General features: G+C 43.6%; 1 long non-coding RNA gene across 1 annotated transcript; it reads left to right on the forward strand.

Annotated features, from left to right (window-relative positions):
* Positions 1-1,885: 1,885 nt before the first annotated feature.
* LOC123461462 lies at positions 1,886-4,224 on the forward strand. The gene is made up of 3 exons (XR_006637706.1): positions 1,886-2,062; positions 2,179-2,243; positions 4,000-4,224. It is a non-coding gene; the product is annotated as an uncharacterized LOC123461462 (long non-coding RNA).
* Positions 4,225-17,015: the final 12,791 nt, after the last annotated feature.

The following is a 17,015-nucleotide window of genomic DNA, read 5'->3' on the forward strand; positions in this document are numbered from 1 at the left end:
TCAATACATTTCTTTAATTCATAGGAATTTGAATAAAGGGAAAAGGACAGTAATAACATTGTCATGCCCCCAAATGAATCATTCTTTAATATATTTAATATTCAATTCAGGTCCAACTTTTATCACTTCTCCATTTAAGTTTCTTTTTTAATATGAGACAGAGTCTCACCATGTATCCCAAGTTACATCCTCCCTGCCTTGCTCTTGAGGGCTCAGGCTGCAGACATGCTCCTTTCAACTTGTCTTGATTACTGCAAATGTATCATTTTAGAGCTGTTCAAATAAATATCCAAATATGGCATACATGTTACATAATAATATTCTCACGTCTCTCTTTCTTTTGCTTATATATATGTGTGATGTGGTGTGGGGTGATGTGTGTGATGTGATGCGTGTATATGTATGTGCCCTGTGGCATGCCATAGGATCACTTGCAATGAGCTGTGCTCACCGGTGGTAGCTGGAACAGAAAGCTGGTTGTCCCGCTTCATCACTCTTTTGCCCAGTCTTGTTTTTGTTTGTTTGTTTTTTGTTTTTGTTTTTGTTTTTGTTTTTGTTTTTTTGAGGTAGGGTTTCACTCTAGTCCAGGCTGACCTGGAATTCACTATGTAGTCTCAGGGTGGCCTTGAGCCTACAGCAATCCTCTTACCTCTGCCTCCCGAGTTCTGGGATTAAAGGTGTGCACCACCATGCCCGGCCAGTCTTATTTGAGCCAGAGTCTCTTACTGGTTCCAGAGCTTGCCCTGTACTAATGGATTCTGATGATTTTCTGGTTTCTGCTCCCCAAAGGACTTTTGTCACAGGCAATGGGAGTAAGGGGAATGATACCTAGCTGTTTATCTGGGTCCTAGAGACTTGAACTCTGGCAGTCTCAAGTCCCTTCAGGCCCTCATGCTTGCACAGGAATCACACTGTGTTAGTCAGGATTCTCTAGAGGAACAAAACTGCTAAAATGAATTATATTAAAAAGGGAATTTGGGCTGGAGAGATGGCTTAGCGGTTAAGCGCTTGCCTGTGAAGCCTAAGGACCCCGGTTCGAGGCTCGGTTCCCCAGGTCCCACGTTAGCCAGATGCACAAGGGGGCACACGCGTCTGGAGTTCGTTTGCAGAGGCTGGAAGCCCTGGCGCGCCCATTCTCTCTCTTTCCCTCTATGTGTCTTTCTCTCTATGTCTGTCGCTCTCAAATAAATAAATTAAAAAAAAAAATGAACCAAAAAAAAAAACTTTAAAAATAAAAAAATAAAAAGGGAATTTGCCAGGCGTGGTGATGCATGCCTTTAATCCCAGCACTTGGGAGGCAGAGGTAGGAGGATCACCGTGAGTTTGAGGCCATCCTGAGACTACATAGTGAATTCCAGGTCAGCCTGGGCCAGAGTGAGATCCTACCTCGAAAAACCAAAGAAAAAGGGAGGGGAGTGTTTATTGGATTAGATGACAGTAGTCCAATAGCAGGTACAAGAATCAAGGAACCCCGTAGCTGTTCAACCCATGTGGCCAGATGCCTCAGCAGTCCCAATCTGGCACTGAAGGCCTGGAGGCTTCTAGCAGTCAAGTGGAAGGAAGGAAGGGGCTCCTTTCACCCAGAGCTTCCTTATATGAAGCCCCCCTCTGAGTGGGGTCACCCACTCTGGGGGAAGGACTCACTCTGGGGGAAGGACTTCCTCCTTCAGTTAATCCTTCCTGGAAGCAACCTCAGAGACCAACACGAAAGGGATTTCTGTGGATTACTACACAGATCAAGTTGACCACACTTGAAGCATCACAAACACTTAACTATCTCTCCAGCCCATGTTTTAGTATATGACAGTTGTAGATTCATTGTTCCCCATGAGTTCATGTGTTTGAACACTTTGTCCCCAGCAAGTGATGTTGTTTTGAACAGTTGCAGAACCTTTAGGAAGTGGAGTCCCGCAAGAAGAAGAGGGTCACTGGGTCAAGCCTGAGGCTTTATAGCCCAGTCCATTTCTAGTCCATTCTGTGTCTGCACTGAGGATGCATTGTGACCAGACATCGTATGTGCTTGCTGCCATCCTGTCCCTTCCAGGAGCCGGATCCCTTCCCTGTGAGTAAAAATAAACCCTTCCTTCCATTGCTTTTACCTGATATTTTGCCACAGCAATGGGAGAAGTAACTAATACAGCCTTTCTTTGTTTTCTCTCCTTTTCCATTTGCTTTTAGAACATAAGCACCTAACCACTTGTGACACTGGAGCTCCGCTTCCCAGTGTGTCTAAATCTGCCATCGTGAGTTAACTTTGCGACAGTTCACATATTTGTTAAAAGAAGCAGGGCTGTTAATGCTGTTGAATTTCTTATATTCTGGGCTTGGCTCACAAAAGCCTCTTAGTGTCATTAACAAGTTCTTCCATGTCCATACTTACTAGAAGCTGGTTGATAGTTGAAGAGGCCTAATTAAACTCAGGTTCAGATTTTTAAATTAGGGAGCAGCAATAGTTGGCATGCTACTTTTTTCAATAAACTTTGTAACTGATTTATGAAGCATGCCGAGTCTGTGCCGATAGGATACTGCTTTCCTGGACCCTTGGGAGCCTTTCAGGCAGTTCCTTGAGTGCTTGTGTCATTCTCAGATGTGAGAAGAGTCCCATTTTCAGCTATAGAAAATTGCAGTTCAGTCTAAACTAAGCTTTAATTTCCCACACAGGTCAAGCCACCCATCCTCCCCTCCATTCCCTCTTTTCTCTCCTATCACACCTGGAAGACTGGGACCTAGGGAGGAAAGAGGACCTAGCTTGCTTGTTTGTTTGTTCTTTTTTTCCTTGAATGTGTACATGTGTGTGGTGTGTGTGTTTGTATATGTGTAGGCACACAAGTGTATGCATGTGCATGTGGAGGTCAGCATCAGATGTTCTCCTTAATAGCTCTCCACCTTATTAATGGAGACAGTCTCTCTCACTGAGCCCAGAGTTCACTGAGGATGCTGAACTAGCTAGCCAGCTCACCTTGGAGCTCCACCTGCTTCTACCACCTGATCTCAGGTCCACCCACCATGTCTGCCAGGTAATCATATTCATTCTAGGGATCTGAACTCGTATCCTCATGCTTGAGTGGCAAGTGCTTTAACAACTGAGCCATCTCCCAGCCTACTTTTATTCCATTTGTTGGCATCTCTGCAAGGTCTTCTTGGTCCGTGGGAAATATCATGCAGTCCCACCTGGCAAACCATGGCAGTGTAACCTGTTCCCAAGTCAGCCTTTGTTCTGCCAATCAGAGCAGCTCCAGCCCACCTCTGTTCTCCATGTTTCTCTAGAAACTTCAAATTCCAGGGATCTTTTTTCAGCTTCTCCTACAAACTCATTTCCCTCATGTAGTAACTCAACAGCCCAGCCAGCATCTGGCCAGGACAGTGTCCAGCATCACATTTTGGCTAGCACCTCGGGCTCTCTAAAGACAGCTGTCACTGACTCCCTTCATAGGTCTCTGTCCCATGCAGAGCAGGAGAGGAATAACATTGCAAGCTCTTTTCTCACAGTGCCTAAAAATGTACCTGTCCTAATAAACTTTAGGTTTTTGCTGCCATAAACTGTTGGGAATAATAGTTAATTGGTCAGGAAGGTTGAATCATAGCAATGCATGTGTGTGTTTTAAGAGTTCCTTATTAAAATGCGGGGCTGCATATTACTCATTGTTAGCACCACCAGAGATTCATTCAAAACTCTCAGGCAACAGAAAATCTTCATCTGCATCTGTATAAGTTTATTACGATCTGGGTGCTGAGGATGTAGCTCAGCTAAGGACCTCGCTTGTGGAAGGCCCTAGGTTCAATTCCCAGCACCACAAAAGAAAAAAAAATTATCATCGGTTTATTGATTGCACTTTATCAAGTAGTTTTGCAACATGTACGGGACATTGTAGTTTGTTTTAGAACTTGAAGAAATTCCAACTGACATGAAACTCCCCAGGATATTCCTCTATGGATCAGTCGGGTGTTAGTAAACATCACAAGCAAGATCTAACTAAGTCTTCTCTTCTTCCTCAAAAGACCTACATGGCCTACCAAATTCTACCAATAGAAGCAAGAACTGGGAACCATGTCTACAAGGGACAGCAGGCAGGGAAGCAGACCACAGTGACACGTCAACTACATTGTTTACAAGCAAATGGATGAAGTAAAATTGGCTGTGCTCTTTTCCATTCCAGTGTTTGGACCTGCAACTGCATCTTTGTTTACTTCCATTAACCAATATAATTGATATGATCAGGTATTTTTTTCAACATCTAAGTTTTTATTCCTATGAACTGTTAAAATCCTGCATATCAGTGCGACTGGTAGTGGGGAGCAGGCCAGAGTAAAAAATTCTGCTTTATTGGTAATAAAGCTCCAGGTTCATTCTATCATGGATTTCATGGTCCTTAAAAATCGTGTACTAGCCAGGCACACGCCTTAAATCCCAGCATTTGGGAGGCAGACATAGGTGGATCGCCGTGAGTTTGATGCTACCCTGAGACTGCATCGTGAGTTCCAGGTCAGCCTGGGCTGCAGTGAGACCCTACCTTGAAAAATCAGGAAAAAAAAAAATCGTGTCCTACTTCTTAAGAACAGTCTTGTTCCAACGGGTGTCAGTTAGAGCAGCAATCAGTTTATTAAGGTCCCCAATGGCGTCATCGGTGTTGCACTTCACACGGACTTTCTTCCCCAGATGGTCGAAGCAAACAACCTCGATCATTCTGACTGAAGACTGAATCTCCTCGAAACTACCAAGGCCACAACCTCTTAACTCGGGAGTTAAGCTCCCAGTTGAAATACACAGCTAGAAACAGCTATGTGGGGTTTTTGTTTGTTTGTTTGTTTGTTTGTTTTGGTTTTTCAAGGTAGAGTCTCACTCTAGCCCAGGCTGACCTGGAATTCACTATGTAGACTCAGGGTGGCCTCGAACTCATGGTGATCCTCCTACTTCCGCCTCCTGAGTGCTGGGATTAAAGGCGTGTACCACTACGCCCCACAATTTTTTAATCCATTGGTTTAATTACAATTGCTGGGTAGAGAGCTGTTTACTGAGGCCTTAAGGATAAGTAGAATTCAGAAATGAAGAGAAGACCCCCTGAACCCCAGAAGAGTCAGCAGAGGATACTTCTATTTTGCTGTCAGCCAAAGTAGGAACAAACAATAAACTAAGAACTAGGTGGTGAGGATATAGTCCGTGGGTAATTTGGCGGGGGGGGGGGGTGGCAAATCAGTCTGGGACCAAGAAAAGACTTTCAAAGATGTAGCCTAATTCCAGAGGGTAAAAGATCAAGAAACAAGGAGTTGGGCTGGAGAGATGGCTTAGTGGTTAAGCGCTTGCCTGTGAAGCCTAAGGACCCCGGTTCGAGGCTCGGTTCCCCAGGTTCCACGTTAGCCAGATGCACAAGGGGGCGCACGCGTCTGGAGTTCGTTTGCAGAGGCTAGAAGCCCTGGCGCGCCCATTCTCTCTCTCTCCCTCTATCTGTCTTTCTCTCTGTGACTGTCACTCTCAAATAAATAAATAAATAATTTAAAAAAAAAAAAGAAACAAGGAGTTCACAAGAACTGCTGCTTTGGGGGTCTCCAGGCTCGGTAAGTAAGCCCACACCCTGAGGCTGAAGGAAGAGCACCTACGGGCATAATCCTGGCATGGTGGGCTCCTGGGAGCAGCCATGGATCACCCATGGTGGGATGAGACTTCTCAGTGTTATGGCTGCCTTGGGGTCTCCATGTACCAGCAAGTAACTCCATTAAACTCATTGGCTCACCAAAACTGGTTCTGGTGTAAGTATACTTTGATCTGCCCTCTGCGTCTGTCTAGGATGCGTTCACATCTGCAGAGAAAGAGTTTCACACAGTAATATTCTGTGCAGCATGCTTTAAAAACCCTGTTGGAGGGCTGGAGAGATGGCTTAGCGGTTAAGCGCTCGCCCGTGAAGCCTAAGGACCCCGGTTCGAGGCTCGGTTCCCCAGGTCCCACGTTAGCCAGATGCACAAGGGGGCGCACGCGTCTGGAGTTCGTTTGCAGAGGCTGGAAGCCCTGGCGCGCCCATTCTCTCTCTCTCCCTCTATCTGTCTTTCTCTCTATGTCTGTCGCTCTCAAATAAATAAATAAAAAATGAACAAAAAATTAAAAAAAAAAACCCTGTTGGAAAGAAGAAAAGCAGTGTGTCCTTGTGGGTTATGAGGAACAGCAAGTGCAGGTCAAATACAGCAGAGTCAAGAGGCAGTCAGAAAAAAATTTTTCAACTTATGAAATGTATTTCAGTTATTAAATCAGTTTTGAGTACCAAAAGAAAATGTTAAAGACTCTATTAGTTTAGAATGGATAAATAAAATATCCAAGGAGAGATTTTGAAAAGCTTGAAACCCAAATGTAATTACCATGTAAAGCCAAACTAGACTTTCATTCAATTGCGATGATGTTTTGCTTTTGTAAGTGATATAGACTCATGCTCGTCTTTTTAAGGAAAAAGTGAATCTACTCATGGGCCTTTCACTGGGATGAAAGAAGGACGGCTAGAGACTGTGTTGAAGCCAGAGCAGCCAGGACACTAAAATCAGGCATACCCACTAGCTTTTAAAATTTCCACAACTGAAATTACTTCCCTCAAACAGTTAGCCTGCTATTAATTATTCCGCCAAGATTCTCAATCCCAGGGGAGGAAGTCCAGTTAGAACCACCTGCTGCTCATGCCTGCCCTCTGGCCAAGGTAAATCTAGGCACCAATAAGGCACACAATAGGAAGAAATGCGTTATTCAGGGCTCTCTAGGGGAAATGGAGCCAATGAGATGTATTGATATGCAAAGGGAGATTTATTGTAAGAATTACCTCGCCTGATTATGGAGGCCAAGGAGCCTGACCACAAGCTGCCTACAAATTGGAGAACCAGGAAAACCAACTGTGCAATTTACTTTAGACACACAGGTATGAGAACTTAGAGGAAGGGCAAAATCCAAATACCTGAGAACTAGGATCTCTAGCGTCTAAAGACAGGGAAAGACGCATGTCCCTACTCAAGAAGATAAAGTGAATGCACTCTTCTTACGGCTTTTTTGTTCCACGTGGTCCTCAATAGATAGATGATGTATGTCCACTCACACTGGTGACAGCCAAGCCTTGAGATCAGTGTAGTGATTCACATGCTGGCCTCTTCTACAAACACCCTTGAAAACACACCCAGGCACAATGTTTTAGCAGCTCTCTGGGCATCCCCTAGTTCAGTCATGCTGATGTATAAAATCATTATATGTTACCCAAAATAAAATAGAGCATTGGTAGAAAGGGAAAAATGGTAGCTAATAAAATCAGCAAATTCCTACTACATGTTCTCTAAGTGTGTCAAGTTAATTTAGCTGCTTAATCTTGGCAAAAGTCAGAAATGCCTTAGCTAAGCTGCACCACTGACTCCATATTTCTGTCTTATCCACCTGTAAAATTTCAGTGCTAGCTGGTAAGCACAAGGTGTGTTACACGGATCACCTCCATCATCTACTTAAAACTTTCAATGGCTGGTACTTAGAACAAAATGCAAACTCCTTAATATGGCCTCTTGGGTCACACAACATCTGAATCCGAGATCCTTTCCCATCCTTGCCCCTTGTCCAGCCCACTTCAGGCCCAGTAGCCCCAGGCTTCTCACATACTACCCTATCTGACATGTACATTCCTCTGTCAGACAATAACCTGAATGACTTCTTGTCATGGCTTCAAATGCTGTTCCCTCAGAGAAGCGTTGCTAAGCCCTAATTCTGGCCTTCAAGAATCGAGTCTCTTTCTTCCTAACACACATGCAATCCTTGTTTGTCCTGTCAGCTTATATGACAGAAGATAGAACCTCTCCCAAATGCCTATATTTTTTGTATCTTTATATTTCTTAAATTCTAATTATATATATATATATATATATATATATATATGTATGTATACACATGCATGCACACACACACACATACATACAATGTTTAACCACACCATGAAAACACTATTGGCCAATTTCTGCTTACTCAGTTTTTGAAATTAAAAACCAATGGCCCTTTCCCCTGCACCTCTCTATTTCCTCCTCCTTCTCTTTTTCCATTTCTCTTTCCCTTATTCTTTCCCTTGTTTCTTCTACAGATGTGTATTCTGGTTGGACCTTTGAGCTCTAATGGGTGCACTCATTTTTGAATGTAATACTTAGACTCATGCAGATTTAACCATCAATGTCTAGCGTGTTTATTCTGCATGACACAACTAGCCCATGATCTTAGATCATACATCCTGAGATTGCACATGGGAATCTGACCACACTCCCCACACGCTCCCTTCTATGGGTGAATGTCAATAGGCCAGTCTTGAGAATCTCTCATGAGTTGTTCCAATTGCTCTCAATAAAACTAGTAATAGTTATTTACTGCTTTCAGTGCTGAGGAATTTGCCATATCTGAATTAGTTCCACAAGACGCTTCCTGATAAAAAGCATCAATTATTGTTACATGAAGGTATTCAACAATAAAGACTTTACCCCTCAGGATTTCCGAAAACACTGTAATATCTTTTTTTTTTTAATTTATTTATTTATTTGAGAGCAACAGACACAGAGAGAAAGACAGATAGAGGGAGAGAGAGAGAATGGGCACGCCAGGGCTTCCAGCCTCTGCAAACGAACTCCAGACGCGTGCGCCCCCTTGTGCATCTGGCTAACATGGGACCTGGGGAACCGAGCCTTGAACGGGGGTCCTTAGGCTTCACAGGCAAGCACTTAACCGCTAAGCCATCTCTCCAGCCCTCCACTGTAATATCTTAAAGCAAAATAAATCTTCAGTAAGGAGACTAGTGTGCTTTCTCAATGCTTCCCAATTGTTTCTGATCATGGCAACCCTTCCTCTTGAAAAACCTATTCAAGCACTAAGTGGGGAATCTATCAGACTTGCCTTTAATCCCAGCCCTCAAGAGGTGGGACCAGGACAAATGAACAAACAAACAAACAAACAAAATCTAACATTTTGTGGGACTCACATTGAGTTGTGTTGCTTTTTTATTTTTATTTTTTATTTTTTCAGTTTTTTGAGGTAGGGTCTCACTCTGGCTCAGGCTGAATTCTCTATGTAGTCTCAGGGTGACCTTGAACTCACAGCGATCCTCCTACCTCGGCCTCCCGAGTGCTGTTATTAAAGGCGTGTGCCACCACGCCCGGCTGCTTTTTTGAATTTTGAAGCAAAATGAAAGTGGGACTTTCCCACTCTCCCTATGCCGCCCGCTACCACTGCCCCACTGCTGTGCTTCATGCTCCTTAGCAGTAGGGTGATACCTTTCTTTTACGTCTTCTCCTCCTTCAAATCACCTCGAATATTCTCTGTTATTGTTCTCTTCAGAAATTGTAAAGGTTTTAGTCTCTTTCAGCTTATGCAGCTTTTGGGATTTATCCGACGTATGAGTCTTGAAATGTCTTTTTTTCTGGGGGGGGGGGGTTCGAGGTATGGTCTCACTCTAGTTCAGGCTGACCTGGAATTCACTATGTGGTCTCAGGGTGGCCTCAAACTCACTGCAATCCTCCTACCTCTGCCTCCCGAGTGCTGGGATTAAAGGCGTGCGCCACCATGCCTGGCTTGAAATGTCTCTTAAAGGCCCATCAGTACTGTGTAAGAGTGACAACTGTGCTTGTATATCAGTTATTTGTTTATTTACTTCTTTGTGTATATATCTTCTGGCTGTCCTTACGATCGGGAATGATGGGAAAACTCAACATTCAGCTCATGCAGGTGTTTGTTGGCGTGTGTACAATCAAACACATGTGCGTGCACACATTCAGGCATGTGATCTAGTCTTAAGATGGTCTCACAGACACCTGATAGTCTTGGGTGACCCAGGAGGCTCAAGCTGAGATGAAAGGTGTGGATGAAAAGTGAATCATTTGGGCCATACCCTCTTTCTCCCAAGCCGATCTGATTGGTGTATCATGTCTATGAGGAGGCAAGGCCATGGTGTAAAGAAGAGGCAAGTTGGACAAGAACAGAAGCAGGGACCAAGAATTAGTAGGGAAGGCCCTCACTTCAGTGTGAGCAATACCAGAAGCAACTGACCCTCATGTGTCTTTCACTCTTCATTCACGTACTAACTTGTTGGACTAACACGGAGCAGCTGCGCCATTGAAGCTGTCTGCTTGGTTTCTGGCTTCAAAGAAGTCACCATCCTATTTGGGACACATGCTGCACCTACACTGAAAGGTACAACGTAACCTAGGAAGCACCATTCTAGAAGAACAAGGTTTTGTTATGTACGCCCAGATATTTAAAACTACTGTGCAACTTTATCTTGTCTTGCTCTTTTTTGGGGGAGGGGTGGTTTTCGAGGAAGGGTTTCACTCTAGCTGAGGCTGACCTGTAGTCTCAGGATGGCCTCCAATTCACGGCGATCCACCTGCCTCTGCGTCCCGAATGCTGGGATTAAAGGCGTGCGCCACCATGCCTGGCTTGTCTTGCTCTAGAAATACATTATTACATGACCAATGAGTATCCAATGCTAATCAAGATATTCACATCCTCCGCTCCCCTCAGGAAGCATCATGGAAGATGGGATGGGAAGACTGGACGAGCTGGGGAATGGGGAGGAGCGCTGCAGAACACTGGCATGCATCCATGACAGGACCACTGCATTCATGAACTCATTCCATGTCTGGTTCCCTTCACATGCTGGGGCCAGTCATATGTTTGTTACAGAAAGGGATGGAGCTTGGGAGTTCACTCCCCTCCCTGACAAATCAAAGACAGACAAAGGTGGCTGGGGAGGGAGAGACAGCCTCTTCCATGATGTAGCTGCTAGTAGAGACTAGAAGAAGCACAGTGAGACTGAAGGAAGGCTAAAGTGGGGTACATATGATCAAAATGTATACCTGTGACAATGTCAAAAATAAATAATAATTTAAAAGCTCTTTTAAAAAAATAAATAAATGGGGCTAGGAAATACATAGGGCCCAGTGGTTAAAATTGCTTGCTTGCAAAGCCTGCTAGCCCAAGTTCAATTCCCAACATCCACTAAAGCCAGATGCAAAAATTAGTGCAAGCATCTAGTTTTTGTTTGCAGAGGCAAGAGATCCTAACACGTGCACCCACCCATCCCATCCCGGGCATACACACAGGCAAGTAAGTGAATTTTCAAGACACCTTCAGTTTTTGGTAGTGGATTTATAGCATTTTAGGGGTGTGTTTTGCTTTGCTTTTGCAACGGATGTTGCAACGGATGGAATCTAGGACCTCACACAGGTTAGGCAAGTGCTCTATTATTGAGCTCGAACTCCAGAACCATTTTAAGTAGCATTCCATTGCAAAATATAACCCAAAATTTAAGTCACAAAAATATTTGTTGTTAAATAAAATACCCATTTTATTTACCATTTAGATAATGTAAATATCTTAATGTTGTAACAAGCAACTGTATCCACATCTGGTAGATGCAAAATGGTACCAGTTATACCACTGGAGCAATTGTGATTAACGTGCATTTTTCCCTTATGGCAATGGAGCTGAGCAGCGTTCATTTGTGTGTTGACAAGTTAGGGTTCTATGAATTTGTCTCCTGTCAAGTCTCGTACTTTGTCACCACTCAAGCACACCATTGAGTAGCTAATGCTATTTGCCTTGGTCACTGTGGCTTGGTTTCCAAATGTCAACGTCAGCTCCTACCCTTCATACTGACATCACTGAGACCCAACTCTACAGTAAGAAAGTAGGTTCTGGAAACACCTGTTTTTCTTAGACCATTGTCATTCCTGTGGTGGGACCTGTTGAGTTACGACCCTCTCCTAAATTTCACTTGGGGGGCGGTCTTACTTAATGACTGCACTTGTGCCTAATTTTGTCAAGACTGAGACCACAGCACTACTCCGCACGAGCCCTGTGAAGTACTCTTCTTCCTGCCGGCCTAGAACATTCCACTGCCCCCCAAATTACCAAGGAGAGTCTAGTCCAGAAAGATGAAACATTCTCAAGGACATTGGTCCCCTGCCAACTTGAACCTTTGTATGGAGACCTTTGCTACCTGCTTCTCCTATACACTGGGCCACCAAAATGTTATCAGCATTGGTCCCTCCCTTTTGACCACCCATGTGGACCATTGGCTAGTGACTGTGGGGCTCAGAGCTGTAGCTATACCATGTTTCTGAGCCCAAATGCAACCTCCACTTCTTCCCCATAAGACAGGCATTGAGATCCTGACCTGCTAGAATAACGCTGTCATTGTTCCTCAGTGATTAATATCTCTTAGTTAAATATTATTCTATTGATTTCAATGTCTAAGTAAATAAAACTTGCTTTTCTGCTTTGAAAGATCTAAGAACTCAGAAAATAGTGAGGTCACACATCTGTATTCATAGAGAAAGTAGGGCTTTATTTCTTCCTATCTAGTGTCTCCTGATGACTTATGCTTTCTTTCTGGGATACAAACATGTCAACTTAAGTTAAATACTGATTTTCAATCATTTTGGTGATGGCAGGAAAGTATCTCTTAAAATTTATACCAGGAAAAGGTCAAGTCTGGCACCACAGTAGATTTTTGCTTGGTTTAGCATTTTTATTCTCATTTGGATATGTGGAAATGTGGTGACATTTTGTTTACAAAATGGGCCATTCAGTAAAACCAGATGTAGATGGAAAGTTCTAGCAGCATGAGGAAGCCAGCGATTTTCTGCCGTGCTTTCCAGATACCTAGACATGGCCCAGTTCTGCCCTGAAGGGAAAGGACATCTCATCTCTCTAACTCTATGCCCTCTCGTTCTTATGCACAAAATGGCACTCCCCACGCTTCCTTCACTCCCCTGCCCAGCCCTGGCATTGCTTGCATATATCCGTACTGCGAGGTCCCCATTCCTCAAGGCATCTATCATGTAGATTCCAAAATTCTGAGAAAACTAATCACTGTTCTTTTAGGAGATGTTATTCCTTGTTGTCACTGGAAACAAATTAGTGTCTTTATCATATCTCAGAAAGGATAAAAAGCAGATCACATTGTTTACTGGGGAGGTTTTCAGAGAGATCATTACCCCTGCAAAAGACGAGTCGTGTTTTGCTCTCTTGACAGGACAACTGGGTAGGACACCTTTGTTCTCGGAAAGTCAGACACAAACACTAGTGGTGTCTTTAATGTCACTTGTCTCGGTCACGGTTCTTTCTTTGCAAGCAATAGAACTCAAGAAATAATGAAGCAATTGGAATGATACATTAAAAAAATGCAGAATTACCAAAAGAAAGCCCTGAACAAACCAATCTCAGGAAAAGCACAGTAGGAGATCTCCAGGGATCTCAGTACTAGGAATTCCTGGATGAGCACACTTGAGGACTGCCAGAAAAATGACTCACGGAGTCTTCTCTGCTCCATGTGACTGTGTTCTAGGTTCACGTGCTTGGCTTCATTTGGGTCATATGCTTTTTCTCTGGCTGTGGTGGAGGACTTCAGAGTGCTCTAGCACCCAGATGCCTGACTGAAAACAAAAGCTGTATGTGCTGAAAGAATGTGTGAGACATGGCAGGCCATTCCTAAGAGGGTGTGTGGGATTTGAGCCTTCCCAGGAGGACACGATCACTCTTTTGTACAAAGGCCTTTCCCCATAAAGGAAACCGAAGTGAAGTGAATATCCAGAGAGGCATTCAGGAAGGCACACCTGCACCCCAAGGACATTGTTATTTATTTATTTATTATTTGAGAAAAAAAGTAGACAGAAAGGGCGGGTGAATATGATGGACATGCCAGGGCCACTACATACAAACTCCAGATGCATGCACCACTTTGTGCACCTGGCTTTACATGGGTGCTGAGGAGTCAAACCCAGGCCTTCAGGCTTTTCAAGCAAGTGTCTTTAATCACAGAGCCATCTCTCCAGCCCAAGGGGAATGTGTTTTTAATATTTTTTTATTTTTATTAATTTATGTGTGTGACAGAGAAAGAGGGAAAGAAAGAAAGAATGGGCATGCCAGGGCCTCCAGCCACTGCAAATGAACTCCAGACGCATGTGCCCCTTGTGCATCTGACTAACATGGGTCCTGGGGAATCAAACCTGGTTCCTTTGGCTTTTTAGGCAAATGCCTTAACTGCTAAGCCATCCCTCCAGCCTAAGGGAAATTTTCTTCTTCTTTTTTTTTTTTTACTTTTTTTTCAAGGTAAGGTCTCACTCTAGCTCAAGCTGACCTGGAATTCACTATGTAGTCTCAGGGTAGCCTCAAACTCATGGTGATCCTCCTATCTCTGCCTCCTGAGGGCTGGGATTAAAGGTGTGCGCCACTACATCTGGCTCCAAGGGGAATTTTTTTAAAGAGAGTACTTTTCCATGAAAGGGAGAAAGTTAAAAAAAAAAAAAAAAAGAACAGCATTTATTTGAGTTGCATGCTGTCTTGGTCACATTCTAGGAAATAAACATTTTAGAGGAAAAAAACATAATCAAATAAAATTTAAATATTGGCTTACTCTTTCTCATGGAAGTGGGGGAATGGGGTCAGGATCTTAAGACAGATGGTCATATTGCCTTCCCAGTTAAGAAGCAAAGAGAGATCAATGCTGGGACTCAGCTTACTTTCTCCTGTTTTCTTTCTTTCTTTCTTTCTTTTTTTTTTTTATTTTTTTTATTTTTCGAGGTGGGGTCTAGCTGTAGCCCAGGCTGACCTGGAATTCACTATGTAGTCTCAGGGTGGCCTCGAACTCACAGCGAAGTGATCCTCCTACCTCCGCCTCCCGAGTGCTGGGATTCAAGGCGTGCGGTAGCATGCCTGGCTCTCCCGTTTTCCTTTTCATTCAGCCTGGAACCTCAGCTCAAGGGATGTGGCCACCACATTTAGGGTGGTTCTTCCCTCCTCAGTTAAACCTCTCTGGAATTGCCCTCACATATTCTGCCAGAAATGTGTCTCCTAGGAAACTCTAAATCCAATCAAATTGACAGCTAAAATTAACAAGTGCACCCTGTGACTTTCTTTGTGATCCAGAGATACTCAGAATTCTGTGGCTTAATTTCCAAATATTTAAGGATTTTCCAGTTATCTTTCTGTTATTCATGTCTATTCTATTTCTTCTCTGGCTCAAAGGCATATTTTTATATTTTGTTTGGGGATGGAATGTTCTACATAAAACAGTTAGCTGAATGTAATCGATCTCTATTTAATAACATACTAACTTCCAAACATATGCCCAGGAAAATCTCAGCCCTTCCATCTCACCCTTGATGTACCGTTATTCTACACTTCACTTGACATATGCAATGCATGCACATGAAAACTCATATTATTACTGCCTTAGATCACCCACATTTTTGTCCAATTTGAACCTTATAAGCAATTCTATATTTACCTATCATTTATAATATTTTTAGCATTTTTCTTTTTCTCTGTCTAGCTCCTGTCTAGTATAATATTGCTTCTAACTGAAGAGATTCTTATAGCATTGTTAGGCATGCATATCTGCTTATAATCCATCATCTCAGGTTCTGCTGTTTGAAAAGAAGATGTATTGATTTGGGTTTTGTTTTTTTTCTTGGTTTTTCAAGGTAGAGTCTCACTCTAGCCCAGGCTGACCTAATTAACTATGTAGTCTCAGGGTGGCCTTGAACTCATGGTGATCCTCCCACCTCTGCCTCCTAGGATTAAAGGCGTGTGCCACCAGGCCTGGGTAGAGGTATTGATTCTTGATCTGGGGGAGCTATGTGTCATGTGCAGTCTTATGCGCTTATGTCACCTTGAGTCTGGCTTACGTGGGATGTGGAGAATCTAACATGAGCCTTAGGCTTAGCAGGCAAGTGCCTTAACTGCTAAGCCATCTCTCTAGCCCCATTTTATTTATTTATTTATTTATTTATTTATTTATTTATTTATTTATTTATTTATTTTTGAGGCAGGGCTCTTGCTGAACCTAGAGTCCACAGATTCATCTAGACTAAGGTAGCCATTGAGATGTAGGGATCCTCCTGTCTTTGCCTTCCCAGCCCTGGGGTCACAGGCATGCATCACCCAGCCCAGCTTTTCCATGAGTGCTAGGGATTTGAACTCAGGCGCTCATGCTTGTGAAGTAAGCATTGTACCCACTGAGCCATCTTCCCAGCTCCCTTACAGTCTTGCAGTTTTGGTTTTCGAGTTTTTTTGTTTTTTTTTTTTTTAACCAAACACTATACCCGTTCTTCTCTTTTTGCGTTTGGAATGGGTCTTTTCCTCGGACTGCCTTCAAGATTTCTCTTCACTCTTGGTTTTCACTTGAATGTAATGCATCTCAGTGTTGATTTTGTGTTGTCTAAGAAACGGCTGTTTCTTAGAGCAAAGCTTTGCGAGCTTTGGTGTTTGAATGAGTCTCCCAGGTTCCTATTGAAGTAGATTTCACTAAATAGGTGTATGGTTAGACTTGTTTCTACATTTCAAAATGAAAAGCATTTAGGCAAGGCCTTAGAACACTTGTCAAGGGTAGGCAAGGAGAACAATTTACTCATCAGCAATTTCTGATCAAATTCATCTCCCAGGGCGTTAATACCATCTCCTAACAGCTCCAGGTGCTGCTACAAAGAGCCTCTACCCCCTACAGTCTCTCACTCTCCAGGCCCAGCCACACCCCCTGCAGGCTTTCTCCTCTCACAACTCTGACAAGGAGCCAAGTCTCCCCCACCACTCTTGAATGGCGAGGGTTGTGGGTAGGGTTAGAACACATTCAGCTCCCCTGGTCCCAGGCCCAGAGACAGCCCCACCACTATCATGTGATGAAATCAGACCTATTTTTCTTCCAGACACTCCTGATCCAGGAATATCCATGGGACTTTTCAAACACCTGACTCAGCCAGCTGCATGTCTGCTTAGGTTGATGTCAGCCGACCTTGGGCCCCTCCCCTCCTACCCACTCTCTGACAACTTAAAAGAATAAGTGTTGCTCTCTCTGAGCCAACGGAAGCTTTCCTTTAGACCCCATGGCTCTGTCCACTCTAATGGACCTTTTACCTGAAGGTCAGTCCAACTCCAGGTCTTTCTCTTAAACTGGATCTCTTAAATCCTAAAACCTAACACCTGCCCGTAGGAGTAAACATGCAATAGCAGTGAGGCAGGGGCTTTGGAGGCT

This window comes from Jaculus jaculus, chromosome 6, assembly GCF_020740685.1.
Source record: "Jaculus jaculus isolate mJacJac1 chromosome 6, mJacJac1.mat.Y.cur, whole genome shotgun sequence".
NCBI lineage: Eukaryota > Metazoa > Chordata > Mammalia > Rodentia > Dipodidae > Jaculus > Jaculus jaculus.